The sequence below is a fragment of the Lampris incognitus genome, chromosome 8 (assembly GCF_029633865.1).
Source record: "Lampris incognitus isolate fLamInc1 chromosome 8, fLamInc1.hap2, whole genome shotgun sequence".
NCBI lineage: Eukaryota > Metazoa > Chordata > Actinopteri > Lampriformes > Lampridae > Lampris > Lampris incognitus.
This window is the reverse complement of record NC_079218.1, coordinates 3,948,382-3,972,286: the sequence shown is the minus strand read 5'-3', so window position 1 is coordinate 3,972,286 and position 23,905 is coordinate 3,948,382. Positions and strand designations below refer to the sequence as shown.

Genomic DNA, 23,905 nt, shown 5'->3' with positions numbered 1-23,905 from the left:
GTTTTGGTACCAGCCGCCAACTTTGGGGAAAAAAATGGAGAGCGAGGAGAGTGTAGGTGGTTGGAGGACAAGTGAGACGAGATGGCTCATCTGCATCTGGGCAGAAGACTCGGTCCTGTCAGTCTGGAAGAGTCCGGACATGTGTATTAGTGCTGCTGGAAACGTCTTCAGACGCTAGCTATTGTTTCCACAGCTAGTCGGCAAATCTGGCGCTTGACTGAGGCCCTTTGACCCTGTAGCGGAAGTGACGTAAGAGGAACGCAACCTTTTCTTCTTCTGCTTCTTCTTCTTCTTCGGAGTAACGAAATCTGATCACAAGCGGTCAGCAGGGCGCATGTGGAGACGCACGACGGACACAGGCGTAAGCGGGATGTGTCCCGCTGGGAGCCCACCGCCCCGAACGCCTTCTAAAAGCCAGTGTAAATAGGCTGCTGTCCGTCACGCAGTCCTCGTCTGTGGCGCCGTCACGTTGGGGGGGGGGTGTAGTAATTCATGTGAACCGACAGGGGGCCGGCCAGCTCTACCTTTAAAGCGAGCGCGTCCGTGCGCGTCCGCTTATGTGCGCGTGTGCACCCCCCACCGATGCGTGAGCGCGTGTGTTTCGCGCGCGTGTGCGTGCGCGACGGGCGATGCCGCTGCCGGCGGCGCCGGTGCGCGTTTCTTAGCGGGGGACTCGAACCGGCGGCGCTCGCTGATTCTCTTCCTTTCTCCTTCCTCCCCCCCCCCCCCGCGAAACCACGGCGAGGGCGAGCGGAGGGGCTGGTGGTGGGAGGGGTCTGGCATGGCTGACGTCACCGCCCGTGTCGGGGAGTATAGGCTGTGCTGTCAGCCCGGTGTCAGTCTGATGAAGATTGGCATTCAGGTAAGCTGTCATTCATTTTCACTGTCAAGAGCGCGAGCGAGGGATAACGCTCCGGCGTCTTTTCCCCCCCGTTACAAAAGGCAGGCAGGGCATTATACACAGCCGGGCCGGGGAGAGAGAGAGGGGGGGGGAGGGAGAGAGGGAGGGAGGGAGAGAGAGAGAGAGAGAGAGAGAGAGGGAGAGAGAGGGAGAGAGGGAGGGGGTGTATGGAGGAGGAGGGGGGGGGAGGGAAAACGGAGGGGGAACGGAGAGGGGAAGCATTTTTGCTCCGGACCTGATAGCCCGCTGGATTTGGCTGCGGCGGCGCGGCGGCGGCGGCGGCGGCGGCGGCGGCGGGGGTAGTGCCGGTTATGGCAGGAGCGCCTCTTCCAGGGATGTATCCACAGCGGATGTTCCGCCGCAGCTTCCGCTTCGTCAGGGACCAACGCTGATTTGATCGGAGAGAATTTGTCTTAATTTTTTTTGTTTTTTTCGGCGCTCCGTTGACCCGTTCTGATGTCGCCCGCTTTTGGCAACATTGTAATTAATGCAGTCACGCCAATAAAGCGTCGTTGAATTGAACTGAACTCAGCTGAACTGAACTGAACTGAATAAACGAGCGCAATCAGGCGCTGTACGGGCTCGGCCAATTAGCGCCCGAACGGCACGCGCGCGAAGAGTCTTCTGTATCTGTGTTTTTTATTTAAATCAAGGAAAGCCGATAGAACCGCAGGGACGGCGGGACTCACGTTTACTGAGGAGAACTGTGAAGGAAAAAACAAACCGACCACCTACCTTCTGTTATAATACAGCCTATTGTCCCAGTTTGAGTTATTAAGAGCTCGACTGGACAAAAAAAACTTTTATTTTGTTAATTAATTGTGAAGCTGTCCCTTCAGCCTTGTTATCGTTTCGTTATAGCAACAATACTCGAACTGCAGTTTGACTGAGTGCTTTTCTTTCTTTTTTTGACCCAAAAAAAAAAACCTAATCGTTTGCTTGTGAGCGTGTGTCTCTGTGTTTGTGTAGGAGCGTGTGTCTCTGGGAGTGTGTTTGTGATAAAACAAACAGTCCCGACAATATCAGTTTAAGATGGAGGAATGTAATTGGTTAGAAAGTTTAAGTGGTTACATATAATAATCAGCTCCAGATTTCCAAACGCTCTTATTTATAGGAAAGACTATTCGGACCCAGGAGCGGTTTCCTACGGCAGGACACAACAGGGTTGAGTTATACACAAGACAGACAATTTGCAATTTATGACAGATATATCTGTCAAAAACCATGCATTTCCAACGTTTTATCTTATTTTGTGTCCACCTATCAGAGGGTTAGAGCAGGGTGTGTAAGTGCACAGTAATAAACGGTTGGGTCTGTACGATTCATTCGAGTGCTGCCCATTTGGAGTCGGTGAAAGCTGTTTGTAGCTTGAATGTTTACCTTCGGCCTCCCCTGCTCGGCAAGAGCTCCCCAGACTGTACACTGGCCCTCTTTGTTTGCCATTCACGTACCACCACCCTCTATTTCAGACGGCCGGGTTATCCCTCTATAGTATAAGCAAGTGTTTCACCGGGGGACGTTTGATTGGCATAAAACTGCATCAGTCTCATTACACCGACCCGCGTCTCTCGAGAAGCCTGTCTCGGGACACTTGGGGACTGTTTTCCTTTCAATTTAAGCGGGCACCGATTTAGAGGTCTTACGAGAGTTTTGTTAGTCATGACCCTTAACAAAAGCTAGCAAAGCCGCTCGGTCGCTGGAAGCCATTCCTTCCCCCTCGTCCGCTTCTGTTAAACGTCTCAAAACACAATTTTCCAAAGTCCTTAAAACACACTTGTGTGTAGAAATGGAAGAATCGGACATGTGACGCTTGAGAAAATGCAAAGCCTTTCTTTTTACTCTACTTTTCAAGTAGCCGACTAGCGCCAGACTAGAAGGAGCATTAGAACTGCAGCCTTGTTGTGCTGTATAATGTTACAGCGTGCACCGTAGACTGTACTTTACACCAAAGTGTGATGACATGTGACATCCAGCATGATGACGGTCTCAGTAGTGAGAGAACCTCATGTCCAAACCATTTATATGCTGTTCGCTATTCACCGGCTTCAGCGGGAAATTGCAATAATGATTCAGACTATTTTCACATTTCAAACATGCTGAATTGTCCCCCCCTGCAAAAATAAATGCAAATGCATTTAACGTCAGTGTGGCTGTCATTGGTTGCTGCAGGACCAAAACTAGGCCAATAATTTTAGGCTATTAAAATAATTATATATGCTTTTGTCATTGCTTATGGTGGTTAATTTAATTATGAAAGTGTATGGGAGATGCAGAAATGCACATGTGCTTACAAGTACACACACACACACACACACACACACACACACACACACTGACACTCAACATGTTCCTGAAAACATCCCCACCACGCATCCTGAGTGATGTTTGTACACCACACAGTTCTAAATATTACCGGGTAGGGATAACACCAATTTAGATGATCCCCAAACCCTGCTGAGATCTTAATTGATGATTTGTGTCATTGGACAAGAAGCCCGGGGGCATATTTGAGGCTGCAAAATACCCAGGCACTATTTGCATACTCCCATTTCTACTTTATGGGTAAATTACATTATGAGATGTAATGCTGTGCACTCCTGCAGCTTTTTGGGGATAATCACTAATAAAGTGATTCAGTCACACTAGATGGAGGGAGTAAACAGAGCGAGGCGAGCATATGTTGCAAACCAATTTAGGCATTTATGTATGACTATAAAGCAATTGAGGAAATTAAAGCACCAGTAAATGTCTTGCCGTTCCCTTTGCCTCTGCCTCTTAATACCACTCTTCACGGCGCTGAAGTAACAAATACATCATTTTTTGCTCAGAAGATGATCCAGGTTTCTGGGGGGTCTTGCACAACTAATAGGTCTAGTCTGCTGTTTCTTGGCAGTCAGATAGTGTGATCTTTAATTGTTTTCGGGGGCATTGCTTTCTTAATTCACCCTGGACAAGCGCACAAGTGTTTGGAATTATTCATAAGGCTTTAGTCTGCCGGTTATCCTCAGCGGAGTGCATCAAGGTCCTGATCCAGACCTGTGAGCAATGCAACGTGGGGCTGTTCCCTGATGCTCAATAGCACGGCGAGCCTTTACAAAACTGTGCATGTTACATGTGTTGGCTCTGTCTGGGCCATCACAGAGCATGTCCACTAAGCTCGGTTGATCCCTGTTGCTGTTAAGAGGAGCCAAGGAGACCTGTTTATGCCGACAGACAGCTCAGCTTAAGGACAGTCCTGCATGCTTACCCTTTGCTCATTCCACAGCCGCTGCTGCATTGGCATGGCTCTAAGTCAGCCACAAGGGACCGGGATTGGAGAGAGATGGATTGCCTTAATTTATGCTCCAAGACGAGCGCTTGGAAAAATTAACGATCCTCCGTACAACAGGCTTCACGTGTGACTGGCGAATCTGTCACTCCGAGAGGGCTTGGAGATGCCAGGCAAACACATTTTAGGCAGGGCTGTGCTGCAGAAGTTTCAAAAGTGCGGTCAGAGGCTGACGTGGATCGGCTTGAGATAACATTGCTACACCACCTGCCGAACATAATCAAACAAACATCACTTGTTTTGAGTTCAAACTGTAATATAACCCGAGAAACAGTCTGACTACATCATACGCTGAATGAGGACCACTAAGGTACATTTTAAGGAACATCAGGACAGCTGGTTTAGAGATAAGGATGCAAAAATGAGAGAAAAAAGAGAATTTTAGGACAGGGATTCTACTAATCAGTGCCCTAGAATTCTGTTGTAGCCCCCCCCCTCCCATCCATCCCTGTATGTTTGTGCTATGTTTATCTGTTGTCCTGTTTCACCCTGTTTATTGTAAAGCGACTTTGAGTGTTAGAAAAGCGCTATATAAGATTTATTTATTTATTATTATTACTAAATCATTATTAGCTGTGATTTCCCGGTTTGGGTCTTACAAGGACGTTCTTTATTTGACAGCTTATGTGCTGCACTCTGCAAATGAACTTTGCATTGAGTGATATTAATTGGTACAAATATAGCATGTTTGTGATGTGGTGGCCTGGCGGCCTGTCCAGGGTGTCTCCCCGCCTGCCGCCCAAAGACTGCTGGGATAGAATCCAGCATCCCCGCGACCCTGAGAGCAGGATAAGCGGTTTGGATAATGGATGGATGGAAATATAGCATGCTGCTTTCACAGTATACTCTTAAGAGGGTATTGCAGCACACTCATGCGTGGACTTGAAGACACACATACCTTGTGCTACAACCCATTTAGCCTCAATATGGCTTTGTCATCAGCGTATCTCCAAAATGTTTTGCATCGCAAAAATGTCTGGCTCCACGCGTATCTCGTTGATCGGGCTCGGCGCAACTGAAATTAATTGAACCCGTGTACCATTTTGTAATGAACTGAACATGATGCTGTTTGATCCGAGCCCGTTTTCCAGCAGGCGTTTTCCAAACAATAAGCAGAGATGACTGCCTGCATACGAGCCTGTTTAAGTGACGCCACAGCATGGGAGAAATCATACAAAGGCTTTAGTCATTAGGTAATGATTTTAGCATCAGCAAGCTGATTGCATTCCTCTTTTGAGGAAGAGGAAATGAAAACCCAGCGGGGAGACATTCCATAAACTATGTCGAAGTAATGGCACAGAATGGAACAGTCAAAGGCTTTAGTTACAACAACAGGCCGCGCAGGCGAACAGTACTTGCTACGAGGAGGAAGATTGCAGGGATGTGTGGAAAGCAGGGCTATTTTTGCACGGCGAAGCTCGCCCGATATTTGTTCAGCCTAAGCACGAGTTACTTTTGTCGTGATTATTTATTGCACCACAAACAATTAAAAAATATTATTTTTAGACATCTGAGGTTGTTATTCGAGGATCAAACACAAAATCAAATTAGCAACGGCTTATTATGAATTCTGCATTAAAGACCTCTAACAAGACGTTGAACCTCATTGTGCCTTTGGTTCTTATCTCTGGTGGAATGCAGATAATCCTAATAAATTAATACAGCTTCACACAGAGGAATATGAAGCCTGTCCGTAAATCCTGAATTTATTATGTTGGAGAGTCCTGGTAACAGCTGAGCTGGGGGGGGGGGGAGGAGTTCAAGATATTTTATTTGAATTCACCGGCAGATCAGAGCCGAGAAAATCCCACCAAGCACCGACTGGGCTGTGCATTTGCGCTTCCCTCTGAAATGAATAAATGTATGGGTCAAAATCTCTGGCAGTTTGACAGGCCTCGAAACTTTGTAAAGATTTGTGGCAACCAACAGAGGCTCATATTCACAGTTCCTGTATATCTGGCGGCGTGAAATGCCATTAAATTGCGTTTTGCTAAACAGGCCAACACATGGTGCCCCCCCCCACACCATGTATATATATATGTATAGTTATCATATCTAGACTGTTCCCAGATGTGACTCATCTACCTGGCATTTACAGCTTGTGTTATATGACCGAAGTACCACACTGGGGTGGATGAGCGCTCAAGCAAACTGTACTGCAGCATGCCGACTGTGCCACAGTTGTTGTTTTGACAGACGAATTAACGATCTCATCACAGTGTATATACACTTTTCTTTAATTTGATTTTTTCCCCCTTTAAAATCACCATACTAGGTGTCTGGGTAGCATAGCAGTCTATTGCATTACCTACCAACATGGGGATCGCTGGTTCGACTCCCTGTGTTACTTCTGGCTTGGTCGGCCATCCCTACAGACTCAACTGGCCGTGTCTGCGGGTGGGAAGCCGGATGTGGGTATGTGTCCTGGTCACTGCACTAGCGCCTCCTTTGGTCGGTTGGGGCATCTGTTCGGGGGGGAGGGGGAACTGGGGGGAATAGCGTGATCCTCCCTTGCGCTACGTCCCCCTGGTGAAACTCCTCACTGTCAGGTGAAAAGAAGCGGCTGGTGACTCCACATGTATGGGAGGAGGCATGTGGTAGTGTGCAGCCCTCCCCAGATTGGCAGAGGGGGTGGAGCAGAGACCGGGACGGCTTGGAAAATAGGGTAATTGGCTGTATACAGTTGGGGAGAAAAAGGGGGGAAAAATCAAGAAAAAAAAATCCCCATACTATGGAAAACAGGTGGTCTTTGGTGCCAGTGTGGTTGTCCGCAAGCTTCCGAAGAAGCCACTGCATGACTGCAATCTCCCCGTCCCTGACATGGGAAGACAACTTCACCAGCATCCAGAAGAAAGCTCACCAGAGACTCTTGGTTCTAAGGCAGCTTAGCAAATCTGGAGTGTTCAGGGTTGCAATGTCACAGTTCTGCAGCGTCGTAATAGGAAGTGGGCTGACTTTCTCAATAGCTGCATGGTTGGGCAGTTCCACAGCCCACGAGAAAAAAACTGCTGGACAGAGTCGTGCGCACAGCTTCCAAAATAATTGGCTGTGAACTCCCCACCATTTCTGAATTATACCATATCCGCATTCAGCGGAAAGGTTTTAAAGTTTTAAAGGACTCCTCACACCCGGCCAACCCCCTATTCAATCATCCCCCTTGGCGTAAAAGACTCCGCAGTATCAAGACCAGAACATCTCCCGTCCACAATAGCACTTACCCTGCAGCGAGCTGCACGCTAACTGCTTCACTGATTGCACAAGTAGAGTCTCCTTAAACACATGCACTTTAATTTGTCACTTTAAGGGCGTGAGACATATGGTTGCACTACCTGAATTATAGTTGTAACAGTATGTTTTTGTGGAGACCCCTTGTGTGTATTGTTAACTGCTGTTATCTTTGAGCCCACGGAAACAAATTCCAAATCAACTGTTAAGTTGATATGACAAATTGTTGAATCTTGCATCTTGGATCTTGTTGTACTTCTGGAGGTCAAAATAAACATGACGATGATTCAACCAAGCTAAAACCAATGCAAACACTGTTTGCAAAAGCGTCGGCTAATTTTAACTCCTTCTTATTCCAAGGTGGTTTTGCACTGAAAATGATTCCCACATCAGCTTAGGTATTGTTAGTGAGGACAAAGGATATACAGTTTGGGTGTGCAAAACCCACGGTACCAACTGTGAGTGGTGCCGTAAAGATGAGGACTATGCCCACTTTGTCAGAATGGTGGCGGATGGCTTTTGCCATCGCTTCACTTCTATTATCCGGAGGGAAGCCCATTGAAGTCTGCGACATGTGGAACGGAGATTCAAGGCCACGATGACGGCAACCCCTTGAACGTACCATTTATCGTTTTTCAAAGCTCCTCTTACGTGACATTGGGCAGGAGTGGGGCTCTTTCTTCCATTCACATCTTTTTTCAACACTTGGTGTTTTGCACTCCAGGAACAATTTGATTGACAGTTTTCTAATTCTCATCAACGCCGGTTCCCTTCCGTTCAAATCCACTTGTACATGTCGTATCATATCATATTGTGTTTATGGATGGAATTATGAAAAGCAAGCTAACAACTAAACAAGCATTTACAGCCTGCAAAATTGTATTTATTTATCTATGGGGGGGGGGTAAAACTATAGTTTGTCAAAAAAGCAACGTAAAGCAGTGTTTTGTGCATGCATTTTTAATCATCGTCTTTTTAACATCCGTAAACGGGTTGCTTCACGTAGTCTCTTCTGTTACTGTTTAAGTTCCTTTTTTTCTGACAACATATGGTTTATCTGAAGTGCATTTCAGGCTACACATTTTCCAGTGTTTTGTAACTTCTCTCCTTTAAAATTACTTTATTACGCTTTCATGGCTTTTGGCCTGTGCTCATTTGAGCTGCGTGTTGCTTTCCCGAGGCTCTGACATCTTAGACCGATTTCTGCTGAGATTTTGAACCGCGGAACAAGATATCATGTAACTCTTTAGCCAATAACCCTTAATTTAATAAGCTGCAAATGATGCATTAGAGCACGGATGCACATTTTACGTTCGTGATCAGGACATGATGTAGCATGTCAGCATGCACCTGGGGGCGCGTGTGGCGTATATATAATAGAATAGAATATTCAGCATAATGCAAGTCATATAAACCATCTCATGTGATCAGGTGAAAATAGTGCATATGTGCTGGTTCTACACTTCTTAAAAAGGTTTTTTTTTGTAAAATGTACTTGGGGTTGAGTGCCACATTTAGCTGTGGTAACCGTTGAAGAGTGAACTTTGTCAAGTTGAGATACTAGACGCAGTGAACTTGCTGCAGCTTGAGGTTCACTGCCTCACTCTTCTATTTTCCCTCTTGTCTGAGTCATATTTTTGTCAGCGTCGTTCCGTTGCATCCGCTGAACTCCACCGTTAATCTAGCGGAACACACGGATGTCTTTGCCTTATCTCAAGACAAATATCAAGCCAAACTGAATTTTGAGACATTCTTTTCCAGCATATTTTGTGTTTCTTCTGCTTCATGCTTGTCTTTTGCTGCACATTTATGCATCTCAGAGAAAAGTATGTTCAAATTGTTTTGGGTTTTTTTGTCCTTGTTATTTTTGTTTTTCTCATGTGACCCAGCCAGAGGTCCCCCGGTGCATATCACTGGCTGAATTATGATGCTGAGGAATTTTGGGATGCAAGGGAATGCTGGAGGTGAAGTCCTTGGATGAGCCCTAGCTGTCACTTGACTTTGTGTTTGAACTAAATAATTTTGACAATCTAATTTGTGTAGACACCCACAGTAAAGATGGCCATTAGCTGTCTGATCAGAATATATGAAACGCAATGGTTGCCATGTTGTCCGTATTTGTATTCCTCCTCTCCTCGCTTCATGAGGTCCAGATTGCAACGTTGGCCGTGTGCAGGAAAAAAAAGTGAATAAGAAACCAACGTTTAGCTTTAAAGTTCAAAGCAATAGCAGATCCCCATGCTCTAAGCTTGAGTAGCGGCTTGCTCCGTGGTTTTATTTACACTTACAACATGTGTTTAGTATGATCAGAGTACATAAATATGCATTTCCTCCAAGAAATTATGTTGTTGCTGTGCACCGTGTGAATTAAAGAAAAAAATCTGTCATTTTGTAAAGCAGTCTATGTTGGCATTGTTTTGTAGAGCTGGGCAGCAGTCTGGTAAATGTTGAAAAGAGCGAGTATGATGTAAATCCTTGCAGCCTAAGTGAGCTTTGCTTGCTTCTGCAAGTAATCACAAGTCCACCATGGCTGCTGCTGCTGCTGCTGCAGACAGAGAAGCCCGGGGTCCCGGGTGACGGGGGTCTCTGGGAGGGTTGTGAAGTTGCCCTGTATCAATCAAACCTTACTTTATTCAGACACACAGGTAGGTCCATATTAAAAAGAAAAATACAACACAGGGCAACAACACAAAAATATAGCTACAACAGCAGTTCACAAGTCCACAGTGATTAAAAGCTATACAGACATTTGTTCCAATGTTTCCAGAAACAAAAGAAGTACCTTGTGTCACTTTGCGTAGGCTCGGTTAAGAGCGTTATCGTTATATTTTTGGAGTCAATTAATCGACACATAAATTTGTACATAAATTCCACTTACTAGTCACATTACTAGTCACAAACACATGACTTGCACTTGTCCATCTTGGAAGCTTAAGCAAGACTCTGAATGCATCATTACATACATGCTACCTGCAGCTTTTTCAGTGTTGCTTGGCTGGGCTGTATAGAGGAGTACAGTAGGCCCTAAAAAGAGCAGTTTTAACATCGTTTGTACACATATGATATATACAGTGGTGGAAGAAGTATTCAGAACATTTACTTCAGTAAAAGTAGCAATACCAGTGTAAAAATATGTTGTTACAAGTAAAAGTCCTGCATTGAAAATCGTACTTAAGTAAAAGTACAAAAGTATTAGCATCAAAATATACTTAAAGTAGCAAAAGTGAAAGTACTCATTATGCAGAATGGCCCATTGCAGAGTCATATATCATATTATTGGACTATAATTATTGATGCAATAATGTGCCCATCACATTAATGTTGCAGCTGGTAAATGTGGCGCTAATTACAATTACTTTATATACTGCTGGGTAGCTTAACCTATAAAAATACATCATTATTAGTTGGTTCATAATTTGTATTAATAATGTAAATCTGCAAAGTAACTAGTAACTAAAGCTGCCAAATGTAGTGGAGTAAAAAGTACCATATTCCCCTCTGAGATGTAGTGGAGTGAAAGTGTAACGTAGCATAAAATGGAAATACTCAAGTAAAGTACAATTACCTCAAAATTGTACTTAAGTACAGTACTTGAGTAAATGTACTTAGTTACATTCCACCACTGGATATATAGCTATACTGCAGGGTCACTTTATACCTCCATTTCCTCACGTAGACATTTCCAAAAAGCGTCATTATGCAGTTTGTCCTTCTCAGCAAAACCCGTTCAAATCGCTGCGATTGAACTGCGCAAGGTTTAATTTGCAAAACCCAAGATGAAAATAGCTGTGGATACTGTGGGCCACCAGTCGTGTAGGCCCGGGTGGCGCCGCACAACTTGTCAACTCTAGTGGTGCTGCGTCGAGTATGTTTGTACAGTGTTTTTGGGCCTAACCACATGCCGGTTCTGATTTGAGAAATAATAATGTCTAACGACTGCCTCCCACTCGCAAAGTGCTCGATTCTTGCACACCACTCATTCATCTTAGTGTCCCTTTTCATTTGCTGCTTTCTGCTCGAGACCCGAGGCCTCGAGTCGTGTTGCCTTTCAAGTCGTAATGTAAACATGTCAGATTTCTCAGCTGTGTGAAGAGTCTTGGGGAATGTGTCTGTGTGTGTGTGTGTGTGTGTGTGTGTGTGTGTGTGTGTGCAGAATTATCATAGCAGACACATGATTGTAAATGGGATCTGCACACAAAGCAGTTGGGCTCAGCAGCATGGGCTGCACGGCATCGCAGGGATAATAGATTCGTTGTGTGTCTCGGTTTGACAGTTTTGTCATCTGTTTACCCATTTGCCATTTAATTCCCCCTTTAGTTCTCTCTTAACCTTCGAACCAAGGTTTCCATGTGGGTCGTCGTTTTATTTTTGCAAGCACTTTGCTGCAAAGGCCTCTGAAATAATGTAAGTCTTGATAACACTTTATAATAGCTACACACTCTGAAGCATTAGTTAAGTATTAGTAACTACTGAATTCAGCATTTGTAAAGTATTTGTAAAGCAAGACATGCACCAATGGTTAGTGTGTTAATAGATGTTTTATAAATACTTATACTGCAATTCATGATTAACTCAGGTAGTTCCTAGTTGTTATTTAGTGAGGACTATCTAGGCCTTACAAAGCATTTACACATGAGACTGAAAGGCCAGCAGCACCTCGAGACTCACAAAAGTCTAAAGGATCATAAGAGCCTTTACAAAGTGTAAGTACATGATTAACACACGACTTACATGTACATTTGTGCAGGAATTAATCATGAACTGCAGTATTAATAAGTATTTATAAAACATCTATTAACACACTCGCTAACCACTGGTGCTGTCTTGCTTTACAAATACTTTACATATGATGAATTCAGTAGTTACTAATACTTAACTAATGCCTCATAGTGTGTAGTTATTGTAAAGTGTAACTCAAGCCTTGGTAAAATAAACTAAAGCATTCATTTCTGTCATACTCTCCGGTTAATCAAGAAAATATTTCTGAAAATGATCTTGGAGTGCAGACATGATGCTACATGAAAACCACAGTTCTCCAAACTGACGGGAAAAGAAGAGGCGCGACCCCCCCCCTTCCCCGCCAAGATCTCTTTCTACTACAAAGAATAATTACTTCTCCCGACTCCTCTGCCCCATAATTGGTTACTACTCTTTTATCTTATCTGTGTGTGCATAATTATCACAGTCATCATATTAGATTATTTCATGCATAATAAATGAACTCAAACTGTGTGTGGGGTAATTAGCATGTTATGATATGTGCCACGATAAGAGGTTTGCTCTTCTAATGAATGCCTGCAATGACATTCCTGAAAAGTGAGAGATGTGAGGAGGAACTTCATCCCACTTAAAAGGGGGACGTGAGCATCACGTTAGTTCCAGGATATCCAGAATATTCTGTTTTAGCATGTTTCTTGAAGGGTCTGCGTCCTCCCCGATATGTGGCGATGCTGGTCCCGTGGCTTGGGTCCCGGGCTGTACCGGTGGCGTCTGTCCACTGCCTGGCATCCTGCACATTATATTCCCCATGAATTTTATAATTCTGTTCTCCTCTTTCAGTGTTGCATTGTGTAAATTGTGCGAGCGCAACATCGTTACACGTTGTCCATCTTGGGAGAGAGATCCCTCCTCTGTTGCTCTCCCTGAGGTGTCTTCCTATTTTTTCTCCCTGTTAAAGTTGTTTTTTATTTAGGGAGTTGTTCCTTATCCGATGCCAGGGTCTAAGGACTAGGTCTGTGTATTGGCAAGGATCTGGCGATGTGATGCATATCACGATACAGGGGTTACGATTCAATATACCGCCATATGTTGCCACACTGTAAGAAAGGTGATGTGTTGTGATTTCACAGGCCTGTGTTCTTCGTGCTTACGCTACTTCCTGTCTCAGTTTACCTTGCTGCGTTGGAGTGGAAGAGTAGTGAATTACAGCACTGCTATGTAGCGGTCATGGGGTTACACACAACACACAATGTTTGTCACGAACCTTTACATGTAAACAATTACAAATCGATGTGATAATAATAAATCAATCTTAAAGCGACTCAAAGTGGCTTTGCAATAAATGGGGTGAAACAAGACAACAGGTAAACATAACACACACATACAGGGCTGGATGGGAAGGGGGGCTACGAGAGGGATAGGGTGGGTTTGAGAATCGATACAGCATCACAAAAGATAATATCGCGATACTCGATTGTATCGATGTTTTCTTACACCCCCACTAAGGACAGGATATTGTGTTGCTGTGAAGCCCCTTGAGGCAAATTTATAATCTGTGATATTGGGCTATACAAATAAAATTGACTTGACTTGACTCATAAGCAAGAAAAATGCATCTTGCGCGAAATGATTTGCCTCACCACCTTCCTCTGCCTTCCATTTAGCCCTAGGAGAGCCCCTGTCTTACATGCCAAGGGGGGAGAGACCAGCAAGGCTTTAACACAGATGCTGATTACTTAGCTGGTGACTAGTTAGTTGGTGATTAGTCAGCTGGTGGTTAGTTAGCTGGTGATTAGTTAGTTGGTGGTTAGTTAGTGATTAGTCAGCTGGTGATTAGTTAGTTGGTGATTAGTTAGCTGGTGATTCGTTAGTTGGTGATTAGTCAGCTGGTGACTAGTTAATTGGTGGTTAGTCAGCTGGTGGTTAGTTAGTTGGTGATTAGTCAGCTGGTGGTTAGTTAGTTGGTGATTAGTTAGTTGGTGATTAGTTAGCTGGTGATTAGTTAGTTGGTGGTTAGTTAGTGATTAGTCAGTTGGTGATTAGTTAGCTGGTGATTAGTTAGTTGGTGATTAGTTAGCTGGTGATTCGTTGGTGATTAGTTAGCTGGTGATTTGTCAGCTAGTGATTAGTCAGCTGGTGATTAGTTGGCTGGTGATTAGTCAGCTGGTGATTAGTTAGTTGGTGATTAGTCAGCTGTGGTTAGTTAGTTGGTTATTAGTTAGCTGGCGATTAGTTAGCTGGTGGTTAGTTAGTTAGTTAGTTAGTGATTAGCAGCTGGTGATTAGTCAGCTGGTGATTAGTTAGTTGGTGATTAGTCAGATGTGGTTAGTTAGTTGGTTATTGGTTAGCTGGTGATTAGTTAGTTGGTGGTTAGTTAGTTAGTTAGTTATTAGCAGCTGGTGATTAGTCAGCTGGTGATTAGTCAGCTGGTGATTAGTTAGTTGGTGATTAGTCAGCTGGTGATTAGTCAGCTGGTGATTAGTTAGTTGGTGATTAGTCAGCTGGTGATTAGTCAGCTGGTGATTAGTTAGTTGGTGATTAGTCAGTTGGTGATTAGTCAGCTGGTGATTAGTCAGCTGGTGATTAGTTAGTTGGTGATTAGTTAGCTGGTGATTAATTGGTTGGTGGACTGTGCCTGCCGTCTGCTCGATAGATCAGGGCCATGTCATGTGAAAAATGTCCAACACTTCTGTCAGAAGAGCAGGCCTTGACTTTACATAGCATCACAGACGGAACACCGCTCGTCTTTGCAGGGACCCACCGTTGGTGAAAAGTCTAACCGGCCGCGGTGACGCTCGTCCGTCCTCACTTCACGGGTAATTCCGTGGCCTACCCAGAAGTTAATGATGAATTAGGAAATGAACTCCAGGCCCTGTGACTGACACTACAGTCACTCCAGTAATATAATGAGACTCTCCTGTATTTTTAGATTGTATTCATTGGACTTAATATAACTCCTATTCAAAGAAAATTGAAAATTAATAGACAGCAATGGCCCAACTAGCCATTAGCTCAAATCGGCTAAGAATTATGTCTATATTGATTGGACACAATAGGGTACATTGTTGGGCGTAATTTCATCACCAATTGCCAACATTATGATAATTAAAAAAGTGGACTTAACAAGTTGATTGATTTGATAATATAATAATTTCATATGTGTTGGCCCTGTGATGGCCTGGTGGCCTGGGGGCCTGTCCAGGGTGTCTGCCCGCCTGCCGCCCAATGACTGCTGGGATAGGCTCCAGTATCCCCGTGACCCCGACAGCAGGATAAGCGGTTTGAATAATGGATGGAGGGACTTTACGTAGCATTCAGTGTTCCAAGAAAACATCATGGCATTATTCTTGACTGGGAAAGTGGCGCTATTCAAAGTGGCTTACAATCCAAACCTATCAGGTGCTGGGGCTAATAAGTGCCAGATAGTTGTCTGTGGAGAGCAGAGAGAGGCTCGGAGATGGATCACGGTGAACACTCATGCACAGGAAGCATCACGTTGTAAATTGTCAGCTTACTTCCACAAAAAAAAGAAGAAAAAAGTCTGATGCCAAACGCTTCCCTTATTACAGTTTTTTTGGCCTTTGAGAATTATTGGCAGTAGTACTCTATCTTAGATGAGCCAAAAAAGGCTGTACAAAGTACAAACATAACGAGCTATAAATGTGAACATTTATTTATTTATTTATTTATTTATTTATTTATTCATTTCGACTTTCAAAGATGCTTGTGGGGAAAAAAACTGGAAAAAAAAATCAAATGGATGGTGGTAACTGCGATTTCTTTGATTCTAATTCATTGCACTTCTTTAATTATTAATTCTACAGTTCCTGGTTCGTATGCACTCACGGTACAATGATACAGTAGTGTAATGATCATTATAGGGAAAGATTCCCTCCACTTTTTATCTTTTCTGTTGATCGCAAGGTTAAAACTTTTAAGCTAGCCCTTTCCAAAGCTTGCATCTATCCCCTCACAGCAAGTCATCACAGGATAAAATGTTTGGCAAATGTTTTACCGTGGCCTGAATCTTGATATACATATGCATCCATGCATCATATAAACCACAAGTATTTCAGAGCAAAAAATAGAACTGTCGTAAAAATGACAGAAACTTTCTGTGATTTCCTTTCCTGGATTATTGAGCATGCATAAAGACATGTCTTAAAAATTCTCAATATCCCCTTCTTCATTCAAGGTTCAGAGTTTGCAGTAGAGGGTTGTACTAATTCTAGAGGGTTGTACTAGTTGTAGAGGGTTGCACTAGTTGTAGAGGGTTGTACTAGTTCTACTGGGTTGTACTAGTTCTACAGGGTTGTACTAGTTTCAGAGGGTTGTACTAGTTCTACATGGTTGTACTAGTTCTAGAGGGTTGTACTAGTTCTACATGGTTGTACTAGTTCTAGAGGGTTGTACTAGTTCTACATGGTTGTACTAGTTCTAGAGGGTTGTAGTAGCTCTACATGGTTGTACTAGTTCTAGAGGGTTGTAGTAGTTTCAGAGAGTTGTACTAGTGCTACATGGTTGTACTAGTTCTAGAGGGTTGTACTAATTCTAGAAGGTTGTACTAGTTCTACATGGTTGTCTAGTTCTAGAGGGTTGTACTAGTGCTACATGGTTATACTACTTCTAGAGGGTTGTACTAATTCTAGAAGGTTGTACTAGTTCTAGAGGGTTGTACTAGTTTGCATGTATTCAGCTTAATCACTGTCATCAATATTTGCTGCTCTTATAACAAACTTTAGAGGATATTCACTAGCTTTGTGGCCAAAGGTGCTATTTAGCCTTCAGGTTAGCGCTGAAGCATTTATACACCTTTTCTACGTTAAAAAATAATCACTCATGAATAAAAAGGGGTAAAAATATACATTTTGATAACATGTAATGTTCGTCACGGCTTCACACATGCTAACACGGGCAAGTAGCGCTGCAACTCCCTCCCGTATCTTCATAAATGTTCATCTCCAAAGGGCGATGACGGCCCTGTGCTAAAAGTGAGTTATAAACAGCTGCCAAACCGGGCACCCCCAAACCCACGGTGGGAGCAAATGTGACAGCATGGAGGTGATACTGTGCAACGTCTACCTCTGTGATGACAAGGTCTTTGCTGGGTGAGGAGAGAAATCTTTTTGCGATGGCAGCTGGTGCCGGCTGCCTCATGCCAGCGCTCCGTGTTCAAGGTCTGGATCGCGGCGTATAGCGTGTGCATGCCCACTTCCCTTAGCTGGCATGGGCTTGGCATTGCTGTGGTGTCAGTATGGTGTAAATGGATTCTGAAACCCGAGCGTGCGGCTGCTCCGGGGCCAGATTTGTTTGTTTAGTCTCAGCGGATAAGGTTCGAGGAGGGGCGAGGGGAAGCTTATCTGAGGGCAGGGCTGGGAGAGCTGTCAGTGGGACTATGAAGGTGAGACGTACCCTGGCAGGAGACGAGGCCCGACTCGCACCTGCCTCTTGACTCCCACTTCGTAAGAAATGTGTGTGTGTGTGTGAGAGAGACAGACAGACAGACAGACAGACAGACAGACAGACAGACAGACAGATGGAGACAGAGGGTAAGAAGGAGACAACATAATGAAAGTACTTAACGAATATTATCAACAGCATATGTGAGTCTTAAGCTTGTCCAGTGATTTGACCTCAAGACTTTGCGTGTATCTCTCTCTTTGTCTCTCTCTCCTCCCTCCCTCTCTCTGTCTCTCTCTCCCTCCCTCTCTCTCTCTGTCTCTGTCCCTCCCTCTCTCTCTGTCTCTCTTTCAAGTCTGTTTTCTGAACATTTTTTGTGAAATAAAGACTTGTTTTAGAAATTCAATTCTCTGTCTCTCTCTCTCTCTCTCTCTCTCTCTCTCGCTCTCTCCCCCTCCCCCTTCCCCCTCTCTTTGTCTGTCTCTCCCTCCCTCTGTCTCTCTCCCTCTCTTGCTTTTCCTCGCTGTCTCTCTGTCTTTCTCTCTGTCTCTCTCGCTCCCGCTCTCTCTCTCTCCCTTCCCCCTCTCTGTCTCTCTCTCTCCCTCCCTCTGTCTCTCTCCCTCCCTCTGTCTCTCTCCCTCTCTTGCTTTTTCTCGCTGTCTCTCTGTCTTTCTCTCTGTCTCTCTCGCTCTCTCTCTCTCTCCCTTCCCCCTCTCTGTCTCTGTCTCTCTCCCTTCCCCCTCTCTGTCTCTCTCTCTCTCCCTTCCCCCTCTCTGTCTCTCTCTCTCCCTCCATCTGTCTCTCTCTCCGTCCCCCCCCCATGTATGTGTGCCTGTCTGTGTCTGTCTGTGTCTGTGACTGAGCAGACTTCCCTGCAGTCAGTAATATTTATAATGCTGCTGACATGTAATGAAGATAAAGATAGCAGGCTTCCCAAACACATCTCTCTGTTCTTCAAGACGTCTTTGGACAAAGTCTTCTTTGTCTTTAACCGTCTGTGTGTGTGTGTGTGTGTGTGTGTGTGTGTGTGTGTGTGTGTGTGTGTGTGTGTGTGTGTGTGTGCGCCTGAAAACGAGTTGTTAAACAAGTGGGACCTTTGCGGCGTGCTGAAACACATGCTAGAAAAAAAAGTATAGGTAATTGCATTTAATTTTTTTTGTATTTTTGCATATATAACATATATAACACATATAACATATAAACTAAGAAACATACATAACCTATATAACATATAGCACATATACCCTATATAACATAGATAACATATAACCTATATAACATAGATAACATATAACATGGATAACCTGTATAACATAGATAACATAACATATAACATATGTAACATAGATAACATATAACATGGATAACCTATATAACATAGATAACATATAACCTATATAGCCTATATAACATATATAACATATAACATATATAACATATATAGCATGGATAACAGATAACATATAACATAGATAACCTATATAACATATATAACATATAACATGGATAACATAGATAACATAACATATATAACCTATATAACATAGATAACATATAACATGGATAACATAGATAACATATATAACCTATATAACATACATAACATATATAACATATAACGTGGATAACATAGATAACATATAACCTATATAACATAACATAGATAACTTATATAACATAGATAACATATAACATAGATAACATAGATGACATATAATATATAACCTATATAACATAGATAACATAACATAGATAACCTATATAACAGATAATATATAAAATGGATAACATAGATAACACATAACCTATATAACATACATAACATATACAACATATAACATGGATAACATATAACATAGATAACATAACATAGATAACCTATATAACATAGATAACATATAACATGGATAACATAGATAACATAGATGACATATAATATATAACCTATATAACATAGATAACATAACATAGATAACCTATATAACATAGATAACATATAACATGGATAACATAGATAACATAGATGACATATATAACATAACATATATAACCTATATAACAGATAATATATAAAATGGATAACATAGATAACCTATAACCTATATAACATATAACATGGATAACATAGATAACATATAACATATATAACCTATGTAACATAGATAACATAACATAGATAACCTATATAACATATAACATATATACCATAGATAACATATAACATGGATAACATAGATAACATAGATAACCTATATAACATATAACATATATAACCTATATAACATAGATAACACATAACATGGATAACATAGATAACATACAATATATAACCTATATAACATTGATAACATATAACATACATAACCTATATAACATAGATAAAATATAACCTATATAACATAGATAACAGATATAACATATATAACATACAACATATACAACACACAACATATGTAACATACAACATATACAACATATATACAATATATAATATACAACATATATAACAGATATATAACAGATATAACAGATATAACAAATAATGATTCACAGTCGTACCAGAGTCAACTCTACTTATGAGAAAGCAAAAACAAAACAGAATTGTGTGACAGACGGTGTTAAGCTGTGTAATGCTTCCACGTAACATTTCGGAGGAGCAAGCACAATGAGATGGAAGCGAGGCTCCCACACATCCGTCAAAGGGTTAACCTTTTCCCTCTCTGCTCGCAACAGGAGGGAAGAGGCAGCGAGAGGAGAGAGAGAGAGAGAGAGAAAGGTTAGCTTCATTTCAGACACTGACGGGGAATTCCTCGCTGTGTCTGAACTGCCTCGGCCCTTCTCTGCCAAGTCCATTGTGTTTCCTCCGGCCTGCCTCCCTCTCTGCTCTCCACGCTCCCCGGCTCTGATCTGGAAAATATCTGTCCTAATAAGGGATTTGGATTAGCTTGAATTCTTATAACAAGGAACATATCTGCCAGCGGGACGAGCTAATTCATTCAACAAGTTCCCATCACCTCCCACTGCTCCTTCTCCACTTGTTGTGCACAAACAAGAGTTTACTCCACACTATGCTACATGACTTGTTAAGGTGCACACTGGTGTGTGTGTGTGTGTGTGTGTGTGTACTGACAGCCCATTGTCGCCCATAAGATGTGAAACTGGTGTGTGTGTGTGTGTGTGTGTGTGTGTGTGTGTGTGTGTGTGTGTGTGTGTGTGTGTGTGTGTGTGTACAGCCTATTGTAGCCCATAAGATGTGAAACTGAATTGCATCTCGCCTGCTCGGAGAATGAAGGAAGGATTCCAGCGGGGAGGTGTTTTTAGTGTGTCCCTGGTGTGGATCAGTCCGTCTACACACAGCTATTATGCGATATCAAGACTTCCATCTTTCATATTTCTGTCACAGAGAAGAAATTAAATGTGTACTCAATGTCTTTTCCCTCCTCTTGACCTCGGATTGTGTGGATGTGAAGGTATACATTATACATATGGGTGCTTGCAGTGTGTGTGTGTGTGTGTGTGTGTTCACATGCATGGCTGACTGTATGTAGGACTGTGGCTGTAGGTGAAAGATGGGACAGCATCATGGTTGTGTGTGGTATTGATATGTGTATGCATGCTCTGTTAGCCTTGTGTTAAATAATGTAATTCACACTGTGAAAGAGGAGAGCCTCCTGTCCAGGGTCGGCGCCAGAGCATGAGGAACGGACGGGCAGCCAACTTTGACGGGGGTGGTGGGGTTTGTTCACCTCACATAGCTTTTAAGTGTATAATTAACATTATCGTGTTTCAGGAAATAAACTATGACAGAGAGGTAGGTGTGCTTGCACACTGTCACCACCTGCACAGAACCAGAGGTTATAAACTGAGATGCACAAGAGGAACCTCATCATACTGCTGGCCAACGTTTATATCCATCAGTGTAGGGTGTTAAAAATTAAACCCTCTTTTTGTACCTTTAAAAAGGAAGCAGAGGCCTACACTAGAGCATTATCTATGCCATGCAATAGAAAAGCTGTGAAAACCTTACATTTATGCTCCAAATGTAAACATATTAATATATATATATATATATATATATATATATATATATGTGTGTGTGTGTGTATATATATATATATATGTGTGTGTGTGTGTGTGTGTGTGTATATCTATATATATGTGTACATTGTGGTGACCCACATCTATGTAACGAGAGACATTCACCTAAGAGGACGGTGTACCTTTAAGGGAAGAGGCGAGGGGTCAGATAATGCACTTCCGCTTCCGGTTCACAGTTCAGTGTCATTGTCGAATGTATGACATGCTAAGTTGGAGCTAGTAAACTACCTCGACTACGTCTACTCTCACGTCTCTAACTCCACAACATATATATATATATATATATATATGTTGTGGAGTTCTCCCCAATTGTACTTGACCAATTACCCAACTCGTCACATCCGGCTTCCCGGCCAGTTGACCTTTCGCAAAGTCCCGCCCCCCCCTTAGTTACTGTTGCTATGCCCATCAAGCTTTTCCGAACCATCCAGGAAGTAGCTGGAAAACCCCAAAGCGTGAAGGAAGAAACCAGCGCATTCCCAGAGAAAACAAGTGATGGATTTGGAGTGATTCATCCTGAATATGGTCCCGTGAGAGGCAGGAGGGGTTACAGTACGCAGTAATGCATCACCGTACTGTAAGGTGCACGGATAAGAGGACACGCTGGCCGCCGGCTGGCGGGTCTGATTCTTTAGTCTAGCGGTTAGCGACGTCTCCTGCGGTGCGGGGGCGATACGGGTTCGCGTCCCGGCCGCGGCACTTCTGTGGTTGCGTCGTCCCCCGAATTCGCGATAGTACTATAGTGTTGATTTTGGCCAAGGTTCCCCATGGCCTTCTTTTATCCCGGCCTTTTCGGGGGTACTGTATGGGCTCCTGCGGGCCGGGAGAACCGCCCCATGATTTTTTTTTTGTACCTTCGGACCAGAACCGGTATTTTCAACAAAATAAGGCAAACGAGATGCCTCCGCGGGCGGGAGGACTTTTCCGAACGGCCGGTCCCCACCTGGAGCTCCCAGAGGGGGAGAAACCTTTAAAATAGGCCGGATATGAGGAGGTCAGACTAGCCAGACACCATCCCAGCCGAGCTTTCCCGCGGGTCTCGATGCTCTGAAATGAAAGGTGGAACCTGGCTAACCTGTGACTAGCATAACAAAGCTATGTTAGCGGGCTAGCTATCGTTAGCTTAATTGAGGTATCTCTGGCCACAGACTCAGCTGGTTCCGTTCATCAGGTACATTAACAATGTTATTTTGTTAGTCAGTAACACGTTGATATGTTGATAATGGTAATAATCATTGTGTGGGTAAAAGTAACAGTAATAACACGTTAGCTGTATGAGCTATCAATAATAGCTAGCAGCTAGCTTAGCTTGGAGCAGACAGGTATTTGTGTTGGTTTTGGGTGGATGAAGCTGGCCATGGGGTGGGTCTGCTATACTGCCAAATCCATTGCTCACATTGCGCTTCTTGTGTTGTGGGTTTGGGGAAGGGAAAGAAAACGACACCCCTCCAGACTTTTCAGAGGTCTAGAATCCGGTCTGCAGGTCCCATAGGCCCACCGTTCCAGCACTTTGCTGTCTGTCTGAGAGCTTTGTCTGAAAAGTGAGGGAAGACATGCAGGTGGCAGGTGTGACAGAGGAAGACGCAGAAGACAGGAGGAAATGGAAACGGATGATCCGCTGTGGCGCCCCCTAACGTCCTACTTTCACTTAAAGTTTCGTTCTCGTAAACGCAGATCAACAACGAGAACTTCAGTGTAAACAGTGGCTGCTAAGGCAAGCTGTCCTCCAACATGGCGGGGCTGTTCGTTGCCAATGAAAAAGTCACGTGATCGAGAAGAAGCCAAAGAAAGGCAGCGAGGGTACCGTTACCATGGAAAACGCCGGTTCCGGTTCCTTGACAGTACGCGCCGGAAGTCGCGCCCATAATTCACGCAAGGTATTGTAACGATCACGGATCAATAGGCTCGGTAGCCCTTGGCTAACGGGTCGAGCCCTTTAGTCGACTGGTTAACGTTGTCTCCCGTGGTGCGGGAGGCACGGGTTCGTATCCCGGCTGTGGCTGTTCTCGACTGCCCCCCCCCCCCCCCAGAGTTCGCTGCATTGGTGTCAGAAGTGGGATGCGCGCGAACGCGCTTCGGGAAGGCGGGGCGTAGTGTGCCGTGCATGGATAGGTACCCTTTAGTCGAGCGGTTAGCGATGTCGCACGCGGTGCTGGAGATACGGGTTCGCGTCCCGGCTGTGGCGGCGCTTCCAGCGCTGCCCCCCAAATTCATTGCAGTATCATGGGGGATAG

The 23,905-nt window shown here is 43.7% G+C and overlaps 1 protein-coding gene across 1 annotated transcript in view; it reads left to right on the top strand.

Moving 5' to 3' along the window:
- Positions 1-679: 679 nt before the first annotated feature.
- The window catches only part of pknox2 (pbx/knotted 1 homeobox 2), a 169,534-nt gene continuing 146,308 nt past the window's right edge, over positions 680-23,905 (top strand). Inside the window, exon 1 of the mRNA XM_056284506.1 lies at positions 680-862. The gene's annotated coding sequence lies outside the window, so the exon portion shown is untranslated. The remainder of the gene's footprint in view (positions 863-23,905) is intronic.